This window comes from Hyperolius riggenbachi, chromosome 6 (assembly GCF_040937935.1).
Source record: "Hyperolius riggenbachi isolate aHypRig1 chromosome 6, aHypRig1.pri, whole genome shotgun sequence".
Taxonomy (NCBI): Eukaryota; Metazoa; Chordata; class Amphibia; order Anura; family Hyperoliidae; genus Hyperolius; species Hyperolius riggenbachi.
The window spans coordinates 181775863-181783362 of NC_090651.1; the positions used below are offsets into that span (position 1 = coordinate 181775863).

The following is a 7500-nucleotide window of genomic DNA, read 5'->3' on the forward strand; positions in this document are numbered from 1 at the left end:
TGCCGTGATCCACCCTGGAGTCACAGGGATAATCCGTATCAAAAGTCAGGATCCGCACCGTCTAAAATGGGTCCAAATGGTAGTGTGTACCATGGTAGTGTGTACTGGAACCATTCTGAAGAAGGAGCATATCCGAAACGCCGTGTGTCAATGGTGACCCGGCACACAATTTTTTACATTTTTGTAATGTTTTAAGAGCTTTAATAAATACCCATTTTAGACGGTGCGGATCCTGACTTTTGATACTGTACTGGACTTAAGGCTTCTGAATCTCCAAATCGCGCTGGAGTTATTCAAGATGGAATCACTTCAAACAATATTGCCCTCGATTCAATTGGGGGACTGGCTAGTATCAGTGGACCTCGCAGATGCCTACTTACACATTCCTATACTCGGAGCATATCAAAAGTACCTCAGGTTTGCAATTGGGCTGTAGCACTTCCAATTCACAGTTTTACCTTTCGGCATCTCGACAGCCCCCAGAACATTTACCAAGGTTCTGGTCACGATAATTGCACTTCTAAGACAGCAGGGCCTCCGCGTCCACGTCTATTTGGACGACATACTTCTAATAGCAGCCTCACAACAGTTAGCGCTACAGCACAGATCAGTTCTTCTTCAGACACTTCAACAATTCGGTTGGCTAATCAACTGGAAAAAGAGCAGCCTAACGCCATCGCAGTTGATAACATTCTTGGGGGCGGAGATCAATACTCACCAGAATTCAGTAAAACTTCCACAAGACAAGATCAACATTGTGATCTCCAGAGTTCAGGCGGTGGAGGCCAACCAGAATCCGGAATCGAGGGAGTGGCTACGAATATTGGGAACCATGACATCGACAATCCCTATGGTAAGGTGGGCGATGTGGAACACCAGACTGGTGCAGAAGAATTTTCTGGAAGTATGGGATGGCAAGAGCATGCAACAATTAATACAAATGCAGCCCATAGCGAAAGCCCAATTAAACTGGTGGAAGAATCCAACCAATTTATTAAATCACCACATACTTCAGAGACCAACTCCGTTAATTCTAACAACCGACGCGAGTCACAAGGGCTGGGGGGCACATCTGAATCAACAATACGCTCAAGGACGTTGGTCCTTCCCGTCCAAGGATATATCAGCAAATATTCTGGAGCTGAGAGCAGCCTTCAAAGCTCTACAATACTTCACAGACATAATAAGGGGACAGTCGGTTCTCTTGAAGATGGACAATACGGCGGCGGTAGCCTATATACAAAATCAGGGAGGGACACACAGCAGAACCCTATTGAAAGAGGTGGATCCCATTATGAACTGGGCGCAGAAGAATCTTCTACACTTACAGGCGATACACATCCCAGGAATCCAGAATGTGATAGCGGTCTCAGCAGACACAAGTACGACAACAACGAATAGTCATTGAGCAAGGAGGTGTTCGAGTCGATCTGCAGGAAGTGGGGTCAACCCCAGATAGACCTCATGGCATCTCCACGCAACACGAAGTGCAGTCGGTTCATCTCCCGTTACAAATTCAGAGAAGCAGAGGGATGGGATGCACTGACGACGGACTGGAACGCCACCCTGGCATACGTCTTCCCACCAACACCGTTAATCTACCGTCTACTAATGAGAATACAGCACGTCAGAACGATAGTACTGGCGGTTATCCCAGATTGGCTTCGCAGGCCGTGGTATCCGCTACTGCGCGAATTAGCGGTCGCGCCACCGTTTCCTCTACCTTGCCGGACCAGGCTGCTAACGCAAGGGGAACTAGTACATCCCAATCCAGCAGTACTTGCTTTGACGGCATGGAAGCTGAAAGGCAGAAACTTTTAGCAAGGGGATGCACAGAGGAGGTGGTTAACACGCTAATTAAAGCGAGGAAAAATTCCACAAACACCACGTACCATAGGATATGGTGCAAGTATTTCGAAAATATGACTCGGATGGAGGTAGACCCTTATCACCCTAAGGTCACAGATGTACTACATTTCTTACAACAGGGCCTAGACTTAGGTTTAGGATTGAATACAATTAAAGTACATATCTCAGCAGTCTCATCATTAACGGATGTAAGATGGGCAACAGACCCTCGAATTATGCAGTTCGTTAAGGCAGTAGCCAAACTTAGACCTGCGAGAAAGAGCTTGTACCCACAGTGGGACCTACCTCTGGTCCTACAGGGATTATCACAACCACCCTTCGAGCCATTACAAAGCTGTTCATTGGAGAACCTAACCATTAAAGTTGTTTCCCTTATAGCCATTACGTCGGCTAGGCGCAGTTCTGAAATCCAGGCTTTATCCTGCACGGAACCATATCTTCAATTTTTTCAGGACAGAATAACCTTACGTCCTGTCCAAGAATTTATACCAAAGGTAGCAACCACTTACCACTTCAACCAGGAATGGAACTTACCAACTTTTATGGACGAATCAATGCAATATCCTAATGCACTAGACATCCCGTCTCTGCTGGCCACATACTTGCAGCGTACTAAGGAATTACGTAAAACCAATAGACTTTTCATCATCACTACAGGTTATAGGAAGGGACATCCCGCTTCACCCAGGACTATAGCCACTTGGATGGTAAAAGCTATTAGAGCAGCATACAAATCTAAAGGACTCGAGGCGCCACAGGATATCAGAGCCCATTCCACCAGAGGAATATCTGCCTCATGGCCGGCCTACGCCAGAGTCTCCCCTGAAACAATTTGTAGGGCGGCCAATTGGTCATCTATTAACACTTTTATTACCCATTATAAAGTGGACCCTGCGGCAGGAACGACCGCAGAGTTCGGCAAAAGAATCCTGTGTGCTTCACGTGTGACTTAAATATGTGCTTGACTCAATAAAGTGTTACCATTTTTCGGACTATAAGACGCTCCGGACCATAAGACGCACCTAGATTTAGAGGCCCACAGTCAGGGAAAAAAATCATATTAAACCAGGTGCATCCATGGTGCAGGGGCGTCTTGTGGATCTTCTCCCCCAAGCTCCTGATTGCAGTGGCCTGAGGCAGGGATTAGATTGTAAGATCCTTGGGGTAGTGATTAAGCAGGGAGATAACGCAATATCCCTAGCACCCATGTTTGAGTAGAAGAAGGCATACTTGGCTTCATGGCAGCTGTGAAGCTTGATTGTGCTGAACCTGACTGAAGATCCACGGCTTCATTCAGAGTCAATTGAGGGAGTACACCAGCACAAAGGCCAAACAAATCTAACAGCTTTAATAAACCATACAAGAAGATAAATACAAGAATAAGCAAGAAAGTTGATGAAAAATCTTTAACTTTTAACAATTTATTTCAAAGGAAAATATTTTTTAACCAAATAAAATGTGCGAGAAAAGGAAATCTCTAGTTCTCTGAATCTTCACCTCAAGATATTTTTTGCCAATGCTGTTATTTTTGGCAAGAGAGCACTACAAGGACAGCATAGCCTATGAAGTTCACAGCTCGGCTCTCCTCCTTCTCTCTTTCTATAGAATGCATGGTGCAGCAGAGACGATTAGCACTACTCACCCTCCTGCACTACCCACCCTCAGCGTCACCCTGCAGTCTGTCCCCGCAGAAGTCTGCCTTTAATAATTATGCCCCCGATCCTTACTACTGGCCACAATGTCCCCTGGCTAAGTTTTCCACTCCCCCACCTCTTAACAACATGGTGCAGCCTGCACATGATTAGCGCTACTCACAATTCCGGAGCGGCTATGTTGCTCTAAATACATTGGCAGAGTCCTTATGATCGGCAGAGTTATGCTGCAGCCCCCACAGATTAGCGTCACCCCACGGTCTGTCCCCGCAGAAGATAAGCATTGCCTCGCAGTCTGTCCCCGCAGAAGATCATCGTCACCTCGCAGCCTGTCCCCGCAGAAGATCAGCGTCACTCTGCAGTCTGTCCTGGATGCAGCGGCTCTATAAACAGCGCGGGTGTTCTTCTGTACTGTGTAGCTTGATGACCGGGAGCGGTGGCTTTGATCTTTATACACACGCGGCGCTCTTTCCGTATGGTAGCTTGGTTTGTGCTGCTCACCCCTTGGTAATTCATATATATATATATATATACATATATAAATATATAAATATACATATATATACATATACATACATATATACATATACATACATATATATATATATATATATATATACATATACATACATATATATATATATATATATATATACATATACATATATATACATATATATACATATATATATATATACATATATATATATACATATACATATATATACATACACACATATATATACACATATATATATATATATATATATATACAGTGGTGTGTGTGAAAAACTATTTGCCCCCTTCCTGATTTCTTATTCTTTTGCATGTTTGTCAAACTTAAATGTTTCTGCTCAGCAAAAACCATTAACTATTAGTCAAAGATAAAACAATTGAACACAAAATGCAGTTTTAAAGGATGGTTTTTATTATTTGGTGAGAAAAAAACTCCAAATCTACATGGCCCTGTGTGAAAAAGTGATTGCCCCCCCCCCCCCCCCTTGTTAAAAATATCTTAACTGTGGTTTATTACACCTGAGTTCAATTTCTGTAGTCACCCCCAGGTCTGATTACTGCCACACCTGTTTCAATCAAGAATCACTTTTAAATAGGAGCTATCTGACACAGAGAAAAAGACCAAAAGCACCTCAAAAGCTAGACATCATGCCAAGATCCAAAGAAATTCAGGAACAAATGAGAACAAAAGTACTGTAATTGAGATCTATCAGTCTGGTAAAGGTTATAAAGCCATTTCTAAAGCTTTGGGACTCCAGCGAACCACAGTGAGAGCCATTATCCACAAATGGCAAAAACAGGCAACAGTGATTAACCTTCCTAGGAGTGGCCGGCCGACCAAAATTACCCCAAGAGAGCAGAGAAAACTCATCCGAGAGGCCACAAAAGACCCCAGGACAACATCTAAAGAACTGCAGGCCTCACTTGCCTCAATTAAGGTCAGTGTTCACGACTCCCCCATAAGAAAGAGACAGGCCAAAAACGGCCTGCATGGCAGATATTCAAGGCGCAAACCACTTTTAAGCAAAAAGAACATTAAGGCTCGTCTCAATTTTGCTAAAAAACATCTCAATGATTGCCAAGACTTTTGGGAAAATACCTTGTGGACCGACGAGACAAAAGTTGAACTTTTTGGAAGGTGCGTGTCCCGTTACATCTGGCGTAGAAGTAACACAGCATTTCAGCAAAAGAACATCATACCAACAGTAAAATATGGTGGTGGTAGTGTGATGGTCTGGGGTTGTTTTGCTGCTTCAGGACCTGGAAGGCTTGCTGTGATAGATGGAACCATGAATTCTACTGTCTACCAAAAAATCCTGAAGGAGAATGTCCGGCCATCTGTTCGTCAACTCAAGCTGCAGCAGGACAATGACCCAAAACACACCAGCAAATCCACCTCTGAATGGCTGAAGAAAAACAAAATGAAGACTTTGGAGTGGCCTAGTCAAACTCCTGACCTGAATCCTATTGAGATGTTGTGGCATGACCTTAAAAAGGTGGTTCATGCTAGAAAACCCTCATATAAAGCTGAATTACAACAATTCTGCAAAGATGAGTGGGGCAAAATTCCTCCAGAGCGCTGTAAAAGACTCGTTGCAAGTTATCGCAAACGCTTGATTGCAGTTATTGATGCTAAGGGTGGCCCAACCAGTTATTAGGTTCAGGGGGCAATTTCTTTTTCACACAGGGCCATGTAGGTTTTTTTTTTTTTTTTTAAAGATTCTTTTTATTTTCTTTTAAAAGAGAAATACACACAACAAAAACATTCCCACACGCAGGTGGGGTGAACATTCTCCACATGACATACAATATCGTCCAAATCCGTGCCGATAGCGATTTATCCGCTCCAATTTCCCTCCCCTTATCGATTTAACTTACTCTATTTAACAATTACAACCGTTTTCCACCTCCTTACATTTCATTATACATATTTGTTGCATACATTCAGCTTATCGTTAGGCAGGGTGGCCGTAGAAGGTATTTCAAGCCGTGTTTTTGTTGCTAATCCAGGGCTTCCAGACCTTGTCAAATTTCTGTGGGCACCCTCTAGCAAGGTATGCCGCCTTGTACAGATGGACAGAATCGTTGATCAATTTTTTCCAAAAGGGCAGGGATGGGGGATCCTCTTTCTTCCAGTTAAGAATTATAGATTTCCTATAGTAGTATAGCAGTATTCCCACCAGTGTCTGATGAGCTTTTAGATGTGCTATTCCTGATACTATACCCAATAAACAAACCATAGGGTCATTAGGGATGGTTATTTTAGTGACTCTAGTTATGAATTCTCTTACCCCATCCCATAGGGGAGATATTTTGGGGCACTGCCACAGGATATGATCTATGTCGGCTGCTGTTGAGCCACATCTCCAGCATGCTACAGGATTGTTAGGGTCGAATTTGGTAAGCTTAGCAGGAGTTAGGTAGGATCTGTGCAGGATTTTAAATTGAATTAGCCTGTCCCTGGAGGCAATAAGGTATTTAAAGGGTTGTATCCAGGCATCCTCCCAGTCCTCATCGTCTATGTTAGGAATTAGAGTCTGCCAGGGTTGCTTGAAGGCGGAAATATGCGGTTCCGTGATCAAGACAACATTTTTATAAATTTCAGAGAGGGCTTTAGGGAGATGACTCTTATGCATAGTCTCTTCCAGCTCCGAGAGGCCGACCCTTACTAAATTATTGCCAAATTGTTTGGAAAATGCGTGTCTGATTTGGAAGTACCGGAAGAAATGTGAATTGGGCAGCATAAAGTTATTTTTGAGAGTATCAAATTGGGTTAGGGTTCCAGCTGTTATCAGGTGCTCAACGTGAGTTATTCCTTTAGTTATCCACACTATTGGGTCAGGGATTTTATAGAATTGTTCCAAGGATGGGTTATTCCATAAGGGGGTCTTAGGGGATATTTTATTCTGGGAGGTGTGCCAGCCATTGGCAATATTCCATGCTCTGAGAACCGTTTTGGTATTCTGTGTTAGGTTATATGGTGCTTTAAGGCCTCTGTATATTATTTGGTTGAGTGCTTCGAAGGAACCAAGTGTGGCTGCGTCTAGGGTCGTGGCTGCATTGGAGTCATCTTGAACCAGCCACCACCTAGCAGTCACTAATTGACTTGCCAGGAAATATTTATACAGATCTGGGAAAGCTAGTCCCCCCTCTGTCCAGGGTCTCTGCAACTTTTTAAGGCTGATGGTAGGGTTTCTGTTATGCCAAATAAAACTAGTAAGTATTGAGTTAAGCTGGGAGATAAATTGTTTAGGAACCCATATTGGAGAGTTTCTGAAGAGATATAAGTATTTTGGAAGTAATTTCATTTTTACCAAGTTTACTCTACCTATAAGTGACAGGGGGGAAGTTTCTGTTTGGTATATTGTAACAGGGGAATTATGTTGTTGTCAAGATATTGGGAGGCGTCTTTCGTGATCCAGACCCCTAGATATTTGGTTTTGGAGACAGTCTCCAGTGGGGA

At 43.3% G+C, this 7500-nt stretch overlaps 1 protein-coding gene across 2 annotated transcripts in view; it reads right to left on the reverse strand.

Moving 5' to 3' along the window:
- IFT56 (intraflagellar transport 56) overlaps positions 1–7500 on the reverse strand; it is a 1305114-nt gene that overhangs the window by 25488 nt on the left and 1272126 nt on the right. The window lies entirely within an intron of this gene.